We start from the raw sequence: 19,410 nt of genomic DNA, 5'->3' as shown, positions 1-19,410 counted from the left end.
AAGGATACAAGTCGGTTAGATCTGAGAGATAACCAGAAAGTAATAATAGATTACAAGAAACATGGGATCGTACATATCCTATCAGATCTCGTAACATCTTTAGGATATCCTCTCCGTGCCTTGCGGGGGTCGCCGAGCAGAATCGTGCCCCGCAAGTCCCCTTCTTGCAGGCTGGGCCGCCCCTGGAGGCATAGCCCATGTAACCTGCCATGGAGGTACTTGGTTGTGCGGATGCAAGTAATCAGACGCAAGTCATCATAGTTTTCTACTCTGGGTGCTCGGAATGCAATATCTGCTGGAAGTATGGCCTCCGAGCCGTAGACCATAAAATATGGAGATACGCCGGTACTGCGACTAGCTTGAGTGCGCAGTCCCCAGACCACAGCTGGTAGTTCTTTGAGCCATCTGCCCGGGTGCTTTTCTTCTTTCTGATAGAGCCTTTTCTTGAGGGCATCGAGGATCATACCGTTAGCTCGCTCGACCTGACCGTTAGCTCTAGGATGAGCAACGGAAACGTATTTAACAGAGATGCACCTGTCCTCGCAGAAGTCCTAAAAATGATGGCCGGTAAAAGTTGTCCCGAGGTCGGTGATGATGCTGTTCGGGAGACCGAATCTGTGTACGATGTCTTCAAAGAGCCCGACTGCTTTCTTAGCAGTAGCTGCGATGAGTGGTTTGTACTCGATCCACTTAGAGAACTTATCAATGGCGACATATATGTACCGAAAACCTCCTGGTGCAGGTTTGAAAGGCCCGATCATATCCAGTCCCCAGCATGCGAACGGCCAGGAAGCTGGAATGGTCTGTAATTCTTGTGCCGGCACATGTATTTGTTTGGCGAAAAATTGACACCCCTCACATCGTCGAACGAGATCTTCTGCATCGGTAATAGCCGTGGGCTAGTAAAAACCTGCTCGGAAAGCTTTGCCGACCAGTATCCTTGAAGCCGCATGATTGCCATAGGAGCCAGAGTGAATTTCAGATAGTAGCTTCACGCCGTCGTCTTGGATGATGCACTTCTGCAGTATCCCTTCCTTGGCACTTTTCCTCATCAGGCTACCGTCCACCAACACGTAGTGCTTACTTCGGCGAATTAATCATTCGGTTTCGATTTTGTCGGCCGGTACTTCGCCGTTGGAGAGGTATTTGATGAACTGTTCCCTCCAATCGGTGACCTGCGAAGGTATCGTGAGTACCAACTGCTCGGCAGGGGTTACTTCTACAACTTCCTTGTCTTCCTTAATGGATGGTGTCAAGAGGTCCTGAACGAAGACCCCCGGCAGAGCCGTGGCACGAGAAGATCCTATCTTCGATAGCTGGTCGGCTATTTGATTTTGATCCCGTACCACGTGATGGTACTCGATGCCGTAGAATTTCCCTTCAATCTTCCTGATTTCGGCGCAGTAAGCATCCATTTTCTCGCTGGAGCAGGACCAATCTTTATTAAGTTGATTGATAACCAGCGTGGAATCCCCGTATACCATGAGGCATTTTACGCTGAGCTCGACGGCTATTCAGAGGCCATGGAGACATGCTTCGTATTTCACGGTGTTGTTGGAGACCGCGAAGTGTATGCGAAGAACGTATCTGAGTTTATCCCTTGTCGGTGTAATGAATAGAATGCCCGCACCGGCCCCATTGATATTAAGGGCGCCGTCGAAGTACATCACCCAGTGCTCGGGGCAAGTGGCGGCGATGGGTTCTTGGATTTCGGTCCACTCAGCGATGAAATCGGCGAGCGCCTGTGACTTTACGGTCGGCCTGCTTCTGAAGTCAATGGAGTAGGTGCCGAGCTCAACAGCCCACTTGATGATACGACCATTGGCCTCTTTATTTCGGAGAATGTCTCCCAGAGGGAATTCAGTGACCACGGCGATCTTGTAGTATTCGAAGTAATGTCAGAGCTTGCGTGAGGTGATTAAAATTGCATATAACAGCTTTTGCACCTGAGGATAACGAGCTTTAGGCTCATTAAGTACCTCGCTGATGAAATAGACCGGACGCTGTACCTTGTAGGCGTGTCCAGTTTCCTCGTGTTCGACGACAATAGCCGTACTGACAACTCGAGAAGTGGCGGCGATGTAAACCAGTAGAGTTTCATCTGGTCGTGGCGCTGTCATGATTGGAGGTTTTGTTAAAAACAATTTGAGCTACTCGAAAGCTGTGTCTGCCTCCTCCGACCAAGAAAAAAGCTCGGAGGCCTTGAGGAGCTTGAAGAAAGGTAGCCCTTTTTCACCGAGGCGCGAGATAAATCGGCTTAACGTAGCCATGCAGCCTGTAAGCTTCTGTATATCCTTGACACACGTCGGCCGTTTCATGTTGGTGATGGCGGAGACTTTGTCTGGGTTTGGTTCGATGCCCCGAGCGCTGACGATGTAGCCGAGCAGGATACCGGATGGAACTCCGAAGATGCACTTTGAAGGGTTCAGCTTCCATCGGTATTTGCTTAGGTTGGAGAAAGTTTCTTCAAGGTCGGTGATAAGATTGTCGATGGTTCTAGTCTTGATTACCACGTCATCGATGTAGGCTTCGACGTTGCGGCCGATCTGTTGGTCGAGGCATGTCTGGATAGCCCTTTGGTAGGTCGCGCCGGCGTTCTTTAGTTCGAAGGACATAGTGGTGTAGCAGTATGCACCGAAAGGCGTGATGAACGATGTTTTAACCTGGTCTTCCTCCTTGAGGGAGATCTGATGGTAGCCTGAGTAACAGTCGAGAAAGGAGAGCAACTCGCAGCCGGCGGTGGAGTCTACAACCTCGTCTATCCGAGGCAAACCGAAGGGGTCTTTAGGGCAGTGTTTGTTAAGATCAGTATAATCAACACACATTCTCCATTCTTTATTCTTTTTCTTAACAAGAACAGGATTAGCTAACCAATCTGGATGATACACTTCTTTTATAAATCCGGCAGCTAAAAGCCGTTTTATTTCTACCCTAATAGCATCCTTTTTGTCCGGCGCGAATCGGCGAAGTTTCTGCTTGATCGGCTTAGCGGTCGGTGAGACATTCAAGGAGTGCTCGATCTTCTCCCGTGGTACCCCTGGCATGTCTGTAGGTTTCCAAGCAAACACATCGGCGTTGGCACGTAGGAAGGAGACGAGCGCGCTTTCCTATTTGGGGTCAAGGTGAGCCCCGATTTTCACCGTCTTTGAAGGGTCGTTGAGGCTGAGGCTGATCTCCTTGACTTCCTTGGACTTGGCGGAGGCCCGGGGAGGCTCTAGGATCTCCATGTCATCAGCAGATGTGGTCTTGGCTTCGGCGACCACGCTGGTCATCTGGATGGAGAGGTCGGTGGCTTCGGCGAGGGCGAGACTTTCTGTCTCGTAGGCATAGGCGACGGAGAGGTTGGCCCACAGAGATAGGACTCCTGCAGGCGAAGGCATCTTCAACACTAGATACGCATAGTGCGGAACGACCATGAACTTGGTCAGAGCCGGACGCCCTAGTATGGCATGGTAGGCGGTGTCGAAGTCGGCGACATAAAAGTTGATATGCTCCACTTTGTAGTTGGTTGCCGTGCCGAACTGTACTGGTAGGGTAATTTCCCCAAGTGGTCTAGATTCCCTGCCAGGTACCACGCCCTAGAAGGAGGAGTCTGAGGGCGTGAGGTCTGTTGTCCTGAGTCCGAGCTCCCTTAAAGCCCCGGCGAAGAGTAGATTCAAAGCGCTCCCACCGTCGACGAGGACTTTTCTGAATAGCACCTTCTGGACCGTCGCATCAAGGACAAGGGGAAAACGCCCTGTGTAGGGTATGTCTGCCCACTGGTCGGCTCTGCTGAAGGTGATGGAGATTTCAGACCATGGACGATAGCTGGGGTTGGCGGTAGTTTCTTCTGAGACTACGGCGAGCACTCGTCGGGTGGCGAGCTTCCGTTCCCTTCTACTTTCGTTGGAGGCGAAACCCCCGAAGATGGTGGCGACCACCTTGTCGTGGTCCTGGAAGGCGTTATTATTATCCCCTGGTGGTCGGTGTCCTCCGTTCCCACCATTGTCGTCGTTGTACTTTTTCTCCTAGAACTCCTTAGCCAAACCAAGGCAATCTTTCATCTTGTGTTTGGCGTTTTTGTGCAGGGGGCACGGGCCGTCGAGGATCTTCTTGTACTGCTCATCGTAGTTGCGCTTTGCGCGCGGCTCATTGACGTTGGCAACAAAGTGATCTGGTCGGCGGCGGCGATTCTGACCAAGTTTGAATTCGTCTGGCCGATCACGTCCGCTGTCCCGGTGGAAACTACGGTCGTCGTAGCGGCGATCGTTGTACTGTCGGTTGTCGTTGCGGTTGTCGTGGCGGCGAACATAGTGCTGTCGGTCGTCGTTTCGGTCGTCGTGGCGGCGAGGCGGGCGATTAGTGCCCGTATCTTCATTAAAACGCACCTCCGCTTCCTCAGCGTCGGCGTACTGGTTGGTGGTTGTGATCATCTCGCCGATGCCGGTAGGTGGCTTTCTATTGAACTTAGAACGGAGTTCTCGATGATGAAGTCCTCGGACGAAGGCGGTGATGACTTCGGCTTCCATGATGTTGGGAATAGAATTCCTCATCTCGGAAAAGCGTCTGATGTAGCTGCGGAGTAGTTCGGACGGCTTTTGGTTGATGCGGTTGAGATCGTGCTTGGTGCCCGGCCGCCTACAAGTGGCCATGTAGTTGTCGGTGAAGGCTCTCTTCAGATCTTCCCAAGAGCTGATGGAGTCCGGGGCGAGGCTTGTGAACTAGCTCATGGCGGCTGGCGTGAGCATAATAGGGAGATAGTTTGCCATGACGTTGGTGTCTCCTCCGGCGGCGCGGACGGCGGTGGCGTAAGCCTGCAGCCACTGAGTTGGGTTCATCCTTCCTTCATAGGGCTCGACTCCGGTGATTTTGAAACCACGGGGCCACTGGAGTGTTTGGAGTGCCCTGGTGAACGCAGGGGGCCCTTCTGGGCTACCGGGACCAACATCGGCAGTGTTGCTGGCGACGATCGGCTCTAGAGCTGAGTCTAGGTTGCCGTATTCCTGTTCGTACTCCTGGCGATGTCGTACTTCATCTTCATGGCACCCAAAACGTCGTTGGTCGATACGCCGTTGTGCGTCCCGAAGGTTGCTGAGGTGCACTCGGGCGTCCTTTTCGACCTCTTGGTCGTGCTGGCGATGATGCTCGGCACGGTGGCCTCCAACTTCCCCCTAGGGAGGTGGTGACTGGTCGGCGAAGCGGCTTTGACTGGGGCGGCGATTGGATCTAGGATCAACTGATCGGCGGATCACGCTTGTGGAGCACGAAGGTCTCTGAACTTCTCGGATCTCATTAACTGGACAGTGTGCCGCTTTAAGCATAGCGGCGACCTTGGCGAGCTCGGGCGTCTGTGGGAGGTGAGCAAGTTCGTTGGTGGCCACGGCCAAATTAGCGCTCGGAGTCTTGAAAACGTCGTGGCCGTCAACACGGAGGAATTCTTCGTTGAGGTTGCGATGGAGGGGCCTTCCTTGTGAATCGAACTGGTTATCACGAGCGGCCTTGGCCATCATGATGGCGCGTTCGTTATCACGCCGTTGCATGCGGTTAGCGTTCCTGTTTTCACGGGCGGCGCGTTCCTCGTCTGTTTCGCCGTTCTGAGGGGGGCTGTCGATACTGACGTTGAAAATTGCGCCACCCCGGAAAGGCAGGAGAGGAGGTTGCTTGGTGAAGGTCTTGGCGAGGGGCTTGGTGGATCCTTGAGATTTGGAGTCCGGATTTTCCTCAAGGATAGTTTGGAGAGATGCCCCGAGACCCCGGCCGGCGTGCAGCATGTTGACGGTTGTGGAAATTGGTCGGCGAGATGGTCGGCAAATTTGCCCCTCAGGGCGTCCTGATATGTAGTTGTAGTTTTGGCGAGCCCGAAAGGCAGGGCGGCAGGCCCTGGAGTCTATCGAGCATTGAACGTTGATAGATTGGGATCGGAGGGTGCTCGGTGCTGAACAAGGGTGTCTAGAGCCGACTCAGCAATGGAGAGGCAATCGGTGAGTTTCAGGCCGACCCGATCGATAGACTTGATTAGATCGTCGTTGTTGACATGCCTCCTCTGGTAGCAAGGAAGTGAGTGGTGGGTGGCTGATGGAGTTGACCCCAGAAGTGGTTCCGAGATTGGATCTGCAGTTGCAGATGCGAGGGTGGTCGGTGCAGAGCAGATCTGCACCGGCTCGAGAAGCTCTCCAACTCCGTCGGTGCTGATGACCCACGTGATGGATCCGACCGTGAAGATCTGGCCGGGCTGCGGGAGGGACAAAGAGCCTGCAGAAAAAACCATCTTGTTCGACAAGGAAACAGCACGCACACCCCTACCTGATGCGCCAACTGTCAACAGAATATCGTCGGTAGTCCACCGAGGGGCACCCCGCGATGGTAGATTGATCGGTAAAGGAGCGTGTAATCAAGAACAAGAAGGCAACAGGGACACACGAGTTATACAGGTTCAGGCCGTCGGTACGACATAATACCTTACTCCTATGGTCTGTTGGTTTGCATTAGCTATCGTATGATTTGCCGTCAATTCGTAGGGGTTCCCTGCCCGCCTTATATAGTCTGGGGGCAAGGTTACAAGTCAGTTAGATCTGAGAGATAACTGAAAAGTAATAACAGATTACAAGAAACATGGGATCGTACATATCCTATCAGATCTCGTAACATCTTCAGGATATCCTCTCCGTGCCTTGTGGGGGTCGCCGAGCAGAATCGTGCCCCGCAAGTCCCCTTCTTGTAGGTTGGGCCGCCCCTGGAGGCATAGCCCATGTAACCTGCCGTGGGTATCCGGGGTCGTACCCCCCATAAGAAGTAGTAGTGCTACAAGAAGTATTAGTGGGAGCAACTACAATGGGTTTATAAAAAGATTCATCAATAATATCACATGTTAGTCTCATATCACAAGACATAATCACTAGTTCCTTCTTGGCTTCCTCTATTTTGACTTGCTCGATGAGAGAGGAGTGAGCCTTTTCAAGCTTAGAATGAGCTTTTCCAAGCTTCCCATGGGCTTCCATTAGCCTCTCATGAGTGGCATTGAGCTCATCAAAGGATTGCTCAAGAAATTTGACTTTCTTGCGTAATTCTTTGCACTCCTTTCTCTTCATTTCAACGCAAGTGTGCACTTGCTCACACATGTCCAAGAGCTCCTCCTTGGTGTACTCCTCCTCCTCCTCCCCATCATCACTCCTACAAGTATCACTTTCACATTCATCATCATCACTCACATCATATTTTACCTTGGTAGGCTTTGCCATGAGGCATGTCAATGGAGTGTCGAAGATGGAGGGCTTGTTGTTGATGGCGATGCTTGCTAGTGCTTTCTTGATAGATTTCTTGTCATCATTACTAGAGCTATCACTATCCGAAGAGCCATCACTATCCCATGTGACCACATAGCCTCCACATTTCTTCTTCTTTTGGAAGGTCATTCTCTTCTCCTTCTTCTCCTTCTTTTCTTTCTTGTCCTTCTTGTGCTTCTTCTTCTCATCCTCATCATTGTCACTATTATAGAGACAATTCACTACAACATGGTTGGGGCTCTTGCAATTGTAGCATATTCTCACATATTCTTTGCTTTTGGTGTGATCTCTTCTCTTTCTTGCACCATAGCCCTTCTTTTTCATGAATTTTCCCATCTTGCGCACAAAGAGGGCCATAGCTTCATCATCAATATCACTAAGATCATCATCATCACTTGATTCTTTCTTGGACTTTCCCTTATTCTTGGATAATGATGAGCTAACCTTGAATGCTATACTCTTCTTCTTCTTGTCTTCTTCTTCCTTCTTGTCATCCTTGTCATCCCTTTCCCTTTCCACACGGTATGTCTCTTGTGTCATGACATCACCTAGTACTTGGTTAGGGGTAATCTCCTTCAATCCTCCTCTTATGATAAGCAATCTCAACATCTCAAATCTTAGAGGTAGACACATTAAGAACTGATGAGAGACATCATCATCCTTGATCTTCTCTCCCAAAGCCTTCAAGTCATTGACAATTACTTGCAACCGATGGAACATCTCCGGAATGCTCTCATCATCCTTCATCTTGAAGCTTGTCAACTTATCCTTGAGGATGTACAACTTGGCACTCTTCACCGCCGGTGTGCCCTCATATGTTTCCTCCAATCTCCTCCACACCTCATTAGCTCTTTCACAATCCTTGATTTGCTCAAACACCTTGGAATCAATGGCATTGTATATGGTGTTGAGAGTCATTGTATTGCATCGCTTGTTGGTCTTGTCTTGGTTGGTGGGATTGTCGGGATCAATGATAGCATAGTCATTCTCAGTCACCTCCCATACTTGATCATTGATTGAACTAAGATACATCCTCATCTTTCTATTCCAATAATCATAGCATGTGCCATCAAAGAATGGTGGTTTGCCCCCCACATGGTTGAACACAACTTGAGCCATAATTTGACACTGAGGTTGTTAAGCCTTTAATCAAACGGTGACCACGGCTCTGATACCACTTGAAAGGTCCTAACACCAGTAGAGAACAGACCTTTGATCCTCGGCCAAAATGGGCTCTAGTCCCGGAATTTTTTGCCCCCGGGACTAGAAATACCTTTAGTCCCGGTTGGAGGCTCCAACCGGGACTAAAGGTCCCTGCCCAACGGCTACTGCGCCAGACAGAAGTGGCAGGGACCTTTAGTCCCGGTTGGAGCCACCAACCGGGACTAAAGGTATACTTTTACTCCCGGTTGGTGGCTCCAACCAGGAGTAAAGGTCTACTCCCGGGCCGTGGCTGCGCCCGGGGTTGGAAAGTTACCTTTAGTCCCGGTTGGATCCACCAACCGGGACTAAATGTTCTCCCTTTATAAATCGGCCGTCTCCTCCTTCCTCCCCGAGCCCGAGCTCAGCACATTTTGAAGCTCACTGCAGTAGTGTCCTTGCTTCCTCCCTCCCTCCATTGTTCCTCCATCCATTCTTCGATTCCTCCGTCGATTTCTTCGATTCCTCCGTCGATTCTTCAGTTGTAAAGGTTACCAATCTCATACTCTCATTTTTCACCATTTTCTTATACCATTTTGTTCACTATATATATTTATGGTTCTTTATTGTGGTTTTTTTCATTTGTAAGCAATTTGAGCTCAAAATCACTTCAAGCTTGCATATTTACATGAAAGAAGGTTAAAGTATATATAAATATAAACTTAGAAAATAGTTAGAAAATTATAGCAAATCCATACTAGTTGAACTTGCGGACCGTGTTCAGCTCGGCGAGCATGTTCTCTGCCGAGCGGTAACGGACGTCAAGGAGGAGCTTTGATTCTACGAGGGAGAGCGACAACGGTCGTGGAAGACCGTGTTCCCTTCCTCGTAGAATCGGAGCTCTTGACCAAGTACGGTGCCGTCCGGTGGAGAAATGCTCGCCGAGATGATCACGTAAGCAAGGTCAACTAGTACGGATGGTTATTTATTCACATGTCCCGATATCGTCGCAGTAGTCTGTCAATCACCGTACCTAAACGTAGTATATATAAATAAAAACTTAGAAAATAGTTAGAAAATTATAGAAAATCCGTACTAGTTGAACTTGCGGATCGTGTTCAGCTCGGCAAGCATGTTCTCTGTCGAGCGGTAACAGACATCAAGGAGGAGCTTTGATTCTACGAGGGAGAGCAATAACGGTCGTGGGAGACCGTGTTCCCTTCCTCGTAGAATCGGAGCTCTTCCTTGACCAAGTACGGTGCCGTCCGGTGGAGAAATGCTCGCCGAGATGATCACGTAAGCAAGTTCAACTAGTACGGATGGTTATTTATTCACATGTCCTGATATCGTCGCAGTAGTCTATCAATCACCGTACTTTTTATTTTAACTTTTTATGAAATGAAAAACTTAGAAAATAGTTAGAAAATTATAGAAAATCCATACTAGTTGAACTAGCGGACCGTGTTCATTTCGGCGAGCATGTTCTCTGCCGAGCGGTAACAGACGTCAAGGAGGAGCTTTGATTCTACGAGGGAGAGCGGCAACGGTCGTGAAAGACCGTGTTCCCTTCCTCGTAGAATTGGAGCTCTTCCGTGGCCAAGTACGGTGCCGTCCGGTGGAGAAATGCTCGCCGAGATGATCACGTAAGCAAGGTCAACTAGTACGGATGGTTATTTATTCACACGTCCCGATATCGTCGCAGTAGTCTGTTATGTGTGTACACTCCCATTCTTCTGTTAATTTGCGGAAATATCATGTGAATTACTTACCTGCCGCAGTAAAAGACGAGAACACAATGACCATTAAAAATATCATTGTTTAGAGATCTAGATAATTTTATAGTTTGTTAATTTTATTTGTTTATAAAAGGAGAAATTTATAGTGTATTAAAAAATGAGTATAGAGAGTAGATGGCAACTGCTTCCGGGTCCTCGGCCTCTCATGGGTTTCCAAAGCGACTTAGGCCGGGCCTTCCTCTCATTCCATGCGGCAAGTGTCGTGATGAGACGAAGATTGTGATGGAGTACCGAGTGAAGAATGAGGGTCCCAACAAGGATCGTATCTTCTACAAGTGTCCGGATCGCAATGTGAGTTATTTTATCGTATTTAATGATTATGGTTAGTTTATACCTATTTTCATGATGGTTGTGATTAAAGTTCTAATTTTTTGTTTTAAATTCAGTGGGATGGCAGTGGACGATGTTCATGCTTCTACTGGGAGGAAGAGTATGTTGAACTCGTGCAAAAATATCTTGCACAACAGGCAGATACGGCGGCTAATGAGGCAGTGATCCAGCCGAAGAAGCCCAAAGATGTTGCACAATCGGGGGATCTGTCTGTTTTAGTTGAGATTGGTCGCGAAATCCTTGTGCTCCTAAAATGTATTTTAGCTTTAGTTCTTTTAGTGGTAGTTGGGATTGTCTACATTGTAGCGATGCTTTCATAAATTTGTATCTTTTGTGGTGGCACGCATGTTGTATAAATAATTAATTATGATCTAGGTTTTAATATGATATTTATGTCATGTAATGCAGATGAGCCGTCATTGGATGTATAATGCTGATCGCCGCTCCCAAGAGTTCATTGACGGCGTGCATTCTTTATTACGTGCGGCCGAGGCAAACAAACGCGACGGTTTCATGTGCTGCCCATGTGCCATAAGTAAGAATACGGTGGAATATCCTTGCTCAAGGACTCTTCATTCACACTTGTTCAAGTCGGGTTTCATGCCAAACTATATTTGTTGGACAAAGTACGGAGAAACCGGTGTTGTAATGGAAGAAGGTGAAGAAGAACAATGGGACGACAATGATATTATTCTTGATGGTGCGTGCTTCAATGATACTGCAATGGGAGAAGCTGAAGAAGAGGTAGCCGCAGAAGATGAGCCGGCTGATGATCTTTGTCAGGTCATTCATGACGCACAAAGAGAATGTGAAAGTGAAAAGAAGAAGATCAAGTTCGAGCGGATGCTAGAAGATCACAAGAAATTGTTGTACCCAACTTGTGATGCAGGGCAGAAAAAGTTGGGAACCACACTAGAATTGCTGCAATGGAAGGCAAAGAATGGTGTATCGGACAAGGGATTTGGAGAGTTACTAAAAATCCAAAAGAAGATGCTTCCGAAGTACAATGAATTGCCCGCCACTACCTACGAAGCAAAACAAGTTGTCTGTCCTATGGGGCTAGAAATAGAGAAGATACATGCATGTCCTAATGACTGCATCCTGTACCGTGGCAAAGAGTACGAGAAATTGGATGCATGCCCGGTATGCCATGCGTCGCGGTATAAGATCAGGCGAGATGACCCTGGTGATGTTGAGGGCGAACGTCCGCATAAGAAAATCCCTGCCAAGGTTATGTGGTATGCTCCTATAATACCACGCTTGAAACGTCTATTCAGAAACAAAGAACATGCAAAATTGTTATGATGGCATAAAGAAGACCGTAAGGTAGACAATATGTTGAGACACCCTGCTGATGGGTCCTAGTGGAGAGCAATCGACAGAGAATTCCCGGAGTTTGCAAATGACGCAAGAAACTTAAGGTTTGCTTTAAGTACAGATGGTATCAATCCTTTTGGAGAGCAGAACAGTAGTCATAGCACTTGGCCTGTTACTCTAAGTATCTACAACATTCCTCGGTTATGCATGAAGCGGAAGTTCATTATGATGCCTGTGCTCATCCAAGGCCCGAAGCAACCTGGCAATGACATCGATGTGTACCTGAGACCACTTATTGACGAACTTCTCATTTTGTGGAATAAAGAAGGTGTACGTGTGTGGGATGAGTACAAACAGGAACACTTTGATCTGCGAGCATTGTTGTTCGTAACAATCAATGATTGGCCTGCTCTAAGTAATCTTTCAGGACAGTCAAACAAGGGATATAATGCATGCACACACTGCTTCGGTGATATTAGAGGTGTATTCTTGAAAAAATATCAAAAGGTCGTGTACCTTGGCCATCGTTGATTTCTTCCTGCAAATCACCCCGTAAGAAAGAAAGGCAAGCATTTTAAAGGGAAGGCAGACCACCTGACCAAGTCTCGCAACTGAACCGGTGAGGATGTACTCGATATGGTCAATGATGTGAAAGTCGTCTTTGGAAAAGGACATGGAAGCCAACCTATTCTGAAAGACGCTAACGGTCACGCACCCATGTGGAAGAAGAAGTCCATATTTTGGGACCTACCCTATTGGCAAGTCCTAGAGGTCCGTAGCTCGATCGACGTGATGCACTTGATGAAGAATCTTTGTGTGAACCTGCTAGGCTTTATGGGTGTGTATGGAAAGCCTAAGGACACATTTGAAGCACGACAGGACCTGCGTTGTTTGAGAGAAAGAGACAACCTGCATCCAGAGAAGACAGATGATGGACGCCATTACTTACGTCCTGCTAGCTACACTCTAAGCAAAGAGGAGAAGGAAATCATGTTTGAATGCTTAAACAACATCAAGGTACCATCTGGATTCTCCTCGAATATAAAGGGTATTATAAATGTGCCAGAGAAGAAATTCTGTAACTTAAAGTCCCATGACTGTCACGTTCTCATGACGCAATTACTTCCAGTTGCATTAAGAGGAATTCTACCTCCAAATGTACGTCTAGCCACCGTGAAGCTATGTGCATTCCTCAATGCAATTTCTCAGAAGGCAATTGATCCAACTGATCTAGCTAAACTACAGAATGATGTGGTTCAATGTCTCGTCAGCTTTGAGTTGGTGTTCCCTCCTTCCTTCTTTGATATTATGACACACCTCCTAGTTCACCTAGTCAAGGAGATTTTCACTCTCGGTCCTGTGTTCCTACACAACATGTTCCCCTCTTTGGTACGGATGATGATTATTTCAATAAAGCGCACTACACAGTTCTACAGAACTCCTCTTTGGTAGATCCGTATATTGAGACACACAAGGATATCTTACGATCCGAGTTTCCAGGGAAGACTGAAGCTTGGATTACGCATAAGCACATGGAAACTTTCGGCGGTTGGTTGCGAAAAAAATGTCAAGGTGATGAGAGCATCCATGAGCAACTGTATTTATTGGCTATGCAACCATCATGGCATATCGTCACATACAAAGGGTACGAGATAAATGGGAACATATTCTACACAGTAGCCCAAGATAAAAGGAGTACCAACCAAAACAGTGGTGTCCGCATAGATGCCACAGACCCGAATGGGAATAAGCAGACATATTATGGACGCATAGATGAAATATGGGAACTAGAATATGCACCTACTTTGAAGATCCCATTGTTCAAGTGCCAATGGGTCAAGGTGACCAGAGGCGGGGTAACAGTAGACAACAAGTATGGAATGACAACAGTAGACCTTAGTAATATTGGGTACAAAGACGAACCATTCGTCCTTGCCAAGGATGTGAATTAGGTGTTCTATGTTAATGATATGTCTACCAAACCAAAAAGAGGGAAAAACGATAATGACTCAACCAAAGAGCCAAAGCGCCACATAGTTCTTTCAGGGAAAAGAGTCATCGTGGGAATTGAGGACAAGTCGGACATGTCAGAAGAATATGAAAAGGATGACCGAATTCCGCCCTTCAAAGTGAACAAAGACCCTAGCATCTTGGTAAATGATGAGGACACTCCATGGTTACGAAGCGATCATAACCAAGGGACATACATAAAGAAGAAGTTCACTGCTGTGCCCACTTGATGATATAGTGATTTAATATAGTGTGTGTTTGAGATATTATGTAATAATTGTGAATTTAGATGTTTATTATGTCATGTTTCAAATTAAATCAATGTTTGATTTGGTGGGATTTCTCTCTCAAAAAGGTAAATTAGGATACTGAGTGATGAAAAATTAAAATATTAACGTTAAAATGATGTGAAAACAAATTTCCTGTCCAAAACCAATAGTTTTAATAATTTTAATTAAACACTACATTTTTGCATTAACAAAATAATAAATATTAGTTACATTATGTTTTATAATTCTAACAAAAAATAAAAAAGTTAGGTTATAGATTTTTCCTATGTGCAATAAACAAAAAGAAAATTCATATTTTTAACAAAATAATTTTATGCCTTTTATTTAATTTACTATGTAATTAACAAAAACTATTGCATTTCTATTGTATTTAACAAGACTATTGCTTAAAACAGGCGGGAAACGAAACTGCAGGCCACCTTTACTCCCGGGTGGGAAGCCCACCCGGGAGTAAAGGTGGGCTGCAGTTTCGTGGCCCGCCAAAAAAAATCCTTTACTCCCGGTGCGTGTTACCAACCGGGAGTAAAGGTATACCTTTACTCCCGGTTGGTAACACGCACCGGGAGTAAAGGTACCTTTACTCCTGGTTGGTAATACGCACCGGGAGTAAAGGGTTTTTACTCCCGGTTGGTGGCTGGCACCGGGAGTAATTTTCTCTGATATATAACCTCCAGCGCCTGGCGCAGATCGATCCGCTCGTCTTCTTCCTCGTCGAACACCGCCGCCCTCTTCTTCCTCGCGCCGCGTCCGTTCGCCTTCCGTGACACCGGCACCGCCCTCTTCTTCCTCGTGCGGCCTCCACCGCGCGCGCCCGTGGCCCTCCACCGCGCCCTCCTCCACGCCCGAGGCCCTCCACCGCGCCCGTGGCCCCACTGCGCCCGAGGCCCTCCACTGCTGAGCTCGAGGTGATATGTTCGTCGATCTCTTTGTACATTCGCCCGAGCCCTCCACTGCCGAGTTATAGATCACGTCGAAAACTACAACTTTGGTGTAAGCCATGTCAACGCTCGAGGTCGATTGAAAATTCCAAATTTTGAATCACAAAATCTAGGAAGTGAAAATGAATATTTGGAACTCTAAATGATTTTAAATAAAAAACCTGATCAGCTATGATTATTGGGCTATGGCTGCTATGCAGCGAGCGAGGCCAAAGAGAGAAAGATGGAGTTGTCAAGCTCACATCTCAAAACCATATCTTAACGCAAGTTTTGAATATTTGGATATTATATGGATAAATTAGCAAGTTTAGAGTGTCAAAAACTGCATTTTATGGTACTAAAATACATTTTAAGATCACTGGGACCTGAACTCATGACAAGTTTAATTAAGGACCACCAATGAAATTACTTTAGAAATTAATTAGATCGATGTAAATCCATGGCTTGTATAATAAACACACTATATATTATTTGGAAACCATTGTCGTTATCACTAAAGCTGAAAATGATCCAGCCCATCAACCGCCATATATTCATCACTATATGATATGCCATTATTCCAAGATGCAGTTTCAATAGAAGAATTTTTTCTATCTTCATAGATCAATGTTTGTTAACGAAATTTTATCCAAATATATTCATAGTAATGGTTATATTAGCAATAAGACACATATACTTACATTTCATAATGACTTATACTTACATTATCAACATAGAATTTTCTCATATGATGAATGACTACATGGTTCACATGGTACATAGGATCACAACATCATGCACCGACACCGCCCCGGCCCGCCTCACGTCGTCGTCGTCGTCAGCACGCCGGCCCGCCTCACGTCGTCGTCGTCAGCACACCGGCCACCGCGCCGACACGTATATATACGTCATTTGTATTCATATGCATGTATATATACGTCACGGAGCACCGCCGCCCTCGTTCGTCCATGCGTTTCTATGTATACGGCGGAGCACCGCCGCCCTCGTTCACCCATGTGTACAGACATATATACGGCGGAGTGGAGCACCGCCACTCTTGTCACACCACCCTTCTCATGGCCTAGTTGATCAACATTCGTATTATCGTTATCGTTAATGCTAAACAATCACACCAGGGCGAACCACGCTGTTGATGTCATCGACGTGGTTCGCCCTAGTCACCGACGCAATTTGCCCTCGGCCGTTTATGTATAGCCCTAATTCGCCCTAGTACCGACGTAGTTTGTTCTAGTGTGGCGAATTGCGTCCGTGACCGAGGGGCAAGATTTAATAATGCATATTGTTCGTAGATTTTACGCATGTAAGCAAAGATTTGACGTACTATATATTGGTTTTGTTTTTTGAAGCTAGATGGCCGACCCGAGAAACATGGATGAGGAGGAGTTGATGATGAATTTGATCAACACTAGCACTCAAGTTGCCGGCGATGATGGTGCTAAAAATAACGTGCAAGAGGATACAGATGACGGGAGTCAGTACTTAGCTCTTGAATAAAATGAGCAACAACATATTGGCCAAGTATATATTTTTTATTATTAGCTATATATATTATCATATGTCTTATGTGTGCTCATGACATTAAAAATAATGTTTATGTTTTGTTGCCCTCTGGATCGACATCAACAACTACAACGAAGAGTAAAAAATGTTCGAGGTCCTAAAAAGCCATTGGAGGGCCGCTTCATCATCTCGGAGTTCAATGTGGATACAGGAGAACCGGGGGGCCGAATAAAATGAAATTTGTGCACCACTATGGTTACCTTGTACGGGACCGGCTCCCGATTAGTACCCGTGAATGGAAGAAGAAGACCAATGCTCCTCATATCAGTTTTGTCTCCGATCGTGACAAGGCGTTAATTTGGAATGATGTCTTGGTACATTTCATGCTCCAAACAGATGGTTATGATGATATAATAGATGGTGATGAATTGAAGGAGCGAGTTAGGGATTGGGCAATGAAGAAGATGGCCACCCAGTTTCAGACTTGGAAGAAACACCTATACACGACGTATGTCAAGAAGAACATAGCACTAGATTTTACTGTCCCAGGCCCGATCTCAAAGTAGAGGCCCTATTGGGATGAGTTTGTACAGTACAAGACTTCGGAAGAGGGTGTGAGTCGGGTGATAAAGAACCAACGTAATGCCCAACAGAAGACATACCACCATACCTTGGGATTAGGTGGCTACCCGACTGCCATTAAGAAGTGGAACAAAATGGAAGCAGACCTTCTTGCCAAGGGTATCAGACCAGAATCACTCGAGTGGGGAGAACGTGCAAAGAATTGGTTTTTCGGTCATGGGGGAACACTAGACCAGGAGACAAGGAAGTGCGTTTATGGCGCAAGACTGCAAGAAGCAGCAAAAAGATTGTTTTATGCTCAGAGAGCTACTGCTAGTGGTGCGTTCAGGCCCAACAGAGAGAAGGATGAGTTGACATACGCCATCGGGACTATTGAACATGGTGGCCAAACTAGAGGCAAAGGAAGTGTCTCGTGGGAGCATGGATTCCCTCAGGACAGACCTTCCTATAGAAGTCGCCAGAGAAAGAAGGAAGAAGAGGCACAGCGGCTCCAGAGGTTGGAGGAAGCGGTGCGTGAAGCACAGGAGCGGGAAAAAAACCTTGAAGCGAGAATGCAGGAGGAAATCAGAAGGCAAGTGCAAATAGCAGTGAGTGCAAGCAAGCAGGCATCAGAGCCAGGAATCAACATTAGCCAATCTGTTCAGTTGAAAAGCAGCTGCGCTTCCACGGAGATACCAAATCAAAGGGACACATGACTGTGCTTCCCTGTGGATGACGTCACTGAACCTTGTACAACGTGTGAGCTACACATTCCGAAGGAGAATTCCACAATCAAGGTGGCTATCGGTCTTGTTAATCCTATCGACCGAACCAAGACACCAAGGATTCATGGGAATATAATCCAAGAAGGATATGCTACCATCTCGGTAGATAAAGCTGAAAAAGGTTTTAGTGATTTGCCTCTTGACATTCCTGGAGGTGATGGCGAGAAGACTCTAGGAGAAGCGGAGAAGACATTCATTCTATGGCGCAAGCGCTACATCATCATTCCAGGGATGTCGGCTCCACCTCCTCCTGAACTACCTCACCATAGGTACGTGCGGATGAAAACACTACATCATTAATTTGTATTGGCTTAAATAATTAACAATCTGCTCATAATAATATGTCATTCCTTTTTTGTAGCAGATCCTCCCTCAACCTAAATCCAATTGTTCAATCACCAGATCATCATAGTGCTCTGTACAATGACATTGTGTTGGAAGACGAGGCTGCATCCACACCATCTCCAAGGAGGTCTCCAACGCCGCAGCCGCCACCTCCAAGGAGGTCTCCAACGCCGCTGCCAACACCTCCAAGGAGGTCTCCAACGCCTCCCCCACCCCTGCCTACCAAGAAGCCTAGCAAGAGGCCAGCCCCTCAAACGAAGAACCAGTCCCCGCCTGCAAAGAAAGCCACCGTGAAACCAAGGGCTATTCCCAAAATAATATCTGAAGAGAAGGAAGAAGGAACTGATGCATATAAAAAAGACATGTCTAGATTCTATGACAAACTTAAAATGAATCAAGAAGCAAGGAGAAACCCAGAGAAACCGTACTTCTTCGTAGCTCCAGATATTCTAAGAAAAAAGGTGACTTCTTACCAGCAACAACAGCGGGAATCTCGTAAGCCGTCCAAATCAACGTTATTAGACTATGACCGCACTCTCACCAAGTCAATTGAGGCGGCACAGAAAAAGAAGCGGGCAGGGAAAGGAGTTGCCCAAGTCGGACAACAAGCGCATCAATCAATCCCCCCGCTAGTTGTTGGTAATGAATATGGTTCGAATTTAGGATTAATGCATCAGGCAAACATACCTCCGGATGTCGATTTGGATCACCTTGGTGAATTTCTTGATGAGACTGGTCTCGACCTTTACCAGATGTTTGGTGATGAAAACATTGAGAGTGCGCGCAGAGGTTGATATTTGGAAGAAAAAATTTATACTAGGCCAGAGTCTATACAACCCTCAAGCCTTATCTGATCTAGGGATGCAAATGTACCTGCTAAACAAGTGGTACATGCAGGCGTCTACCAGTGGAGACTTCTGCGTTGGTGTCAGAATTAGAGACGAACATTGGTTCCGTGGCGATGATGTTATGTATGTTGACTTTGCAGAATTTCATCAACTATGCCACCTGACCTCTCTGGACAAAGTTATCATTAGCTGCTATTGCCTGTAAGTAATAATTCTTTCGATCTATTATTAAACTCATCATATGTGTGTATATGCATATAAATTATCCTAACAAGTACTATATATATG

This window comes from Miscanthus floridulus, chromosome 18, assembly GCF_019320115.1.
Source record: "Miscanthus floridulus cultivar M001 chromosome 18, ASM1932011v1, whole genome shotgun sequence".
Lineage (NCBI taxonomy): Eukaryota > Viridiplantae > Streptophyta > Magnoliopsida > Poales > Poaceae > Miscanthus > Miscanthus floridulus.
The sequence above is the reverse complement of the archived record's forward strand: the minus strand, read 5'-3'. Positions refer to the sequence as shown.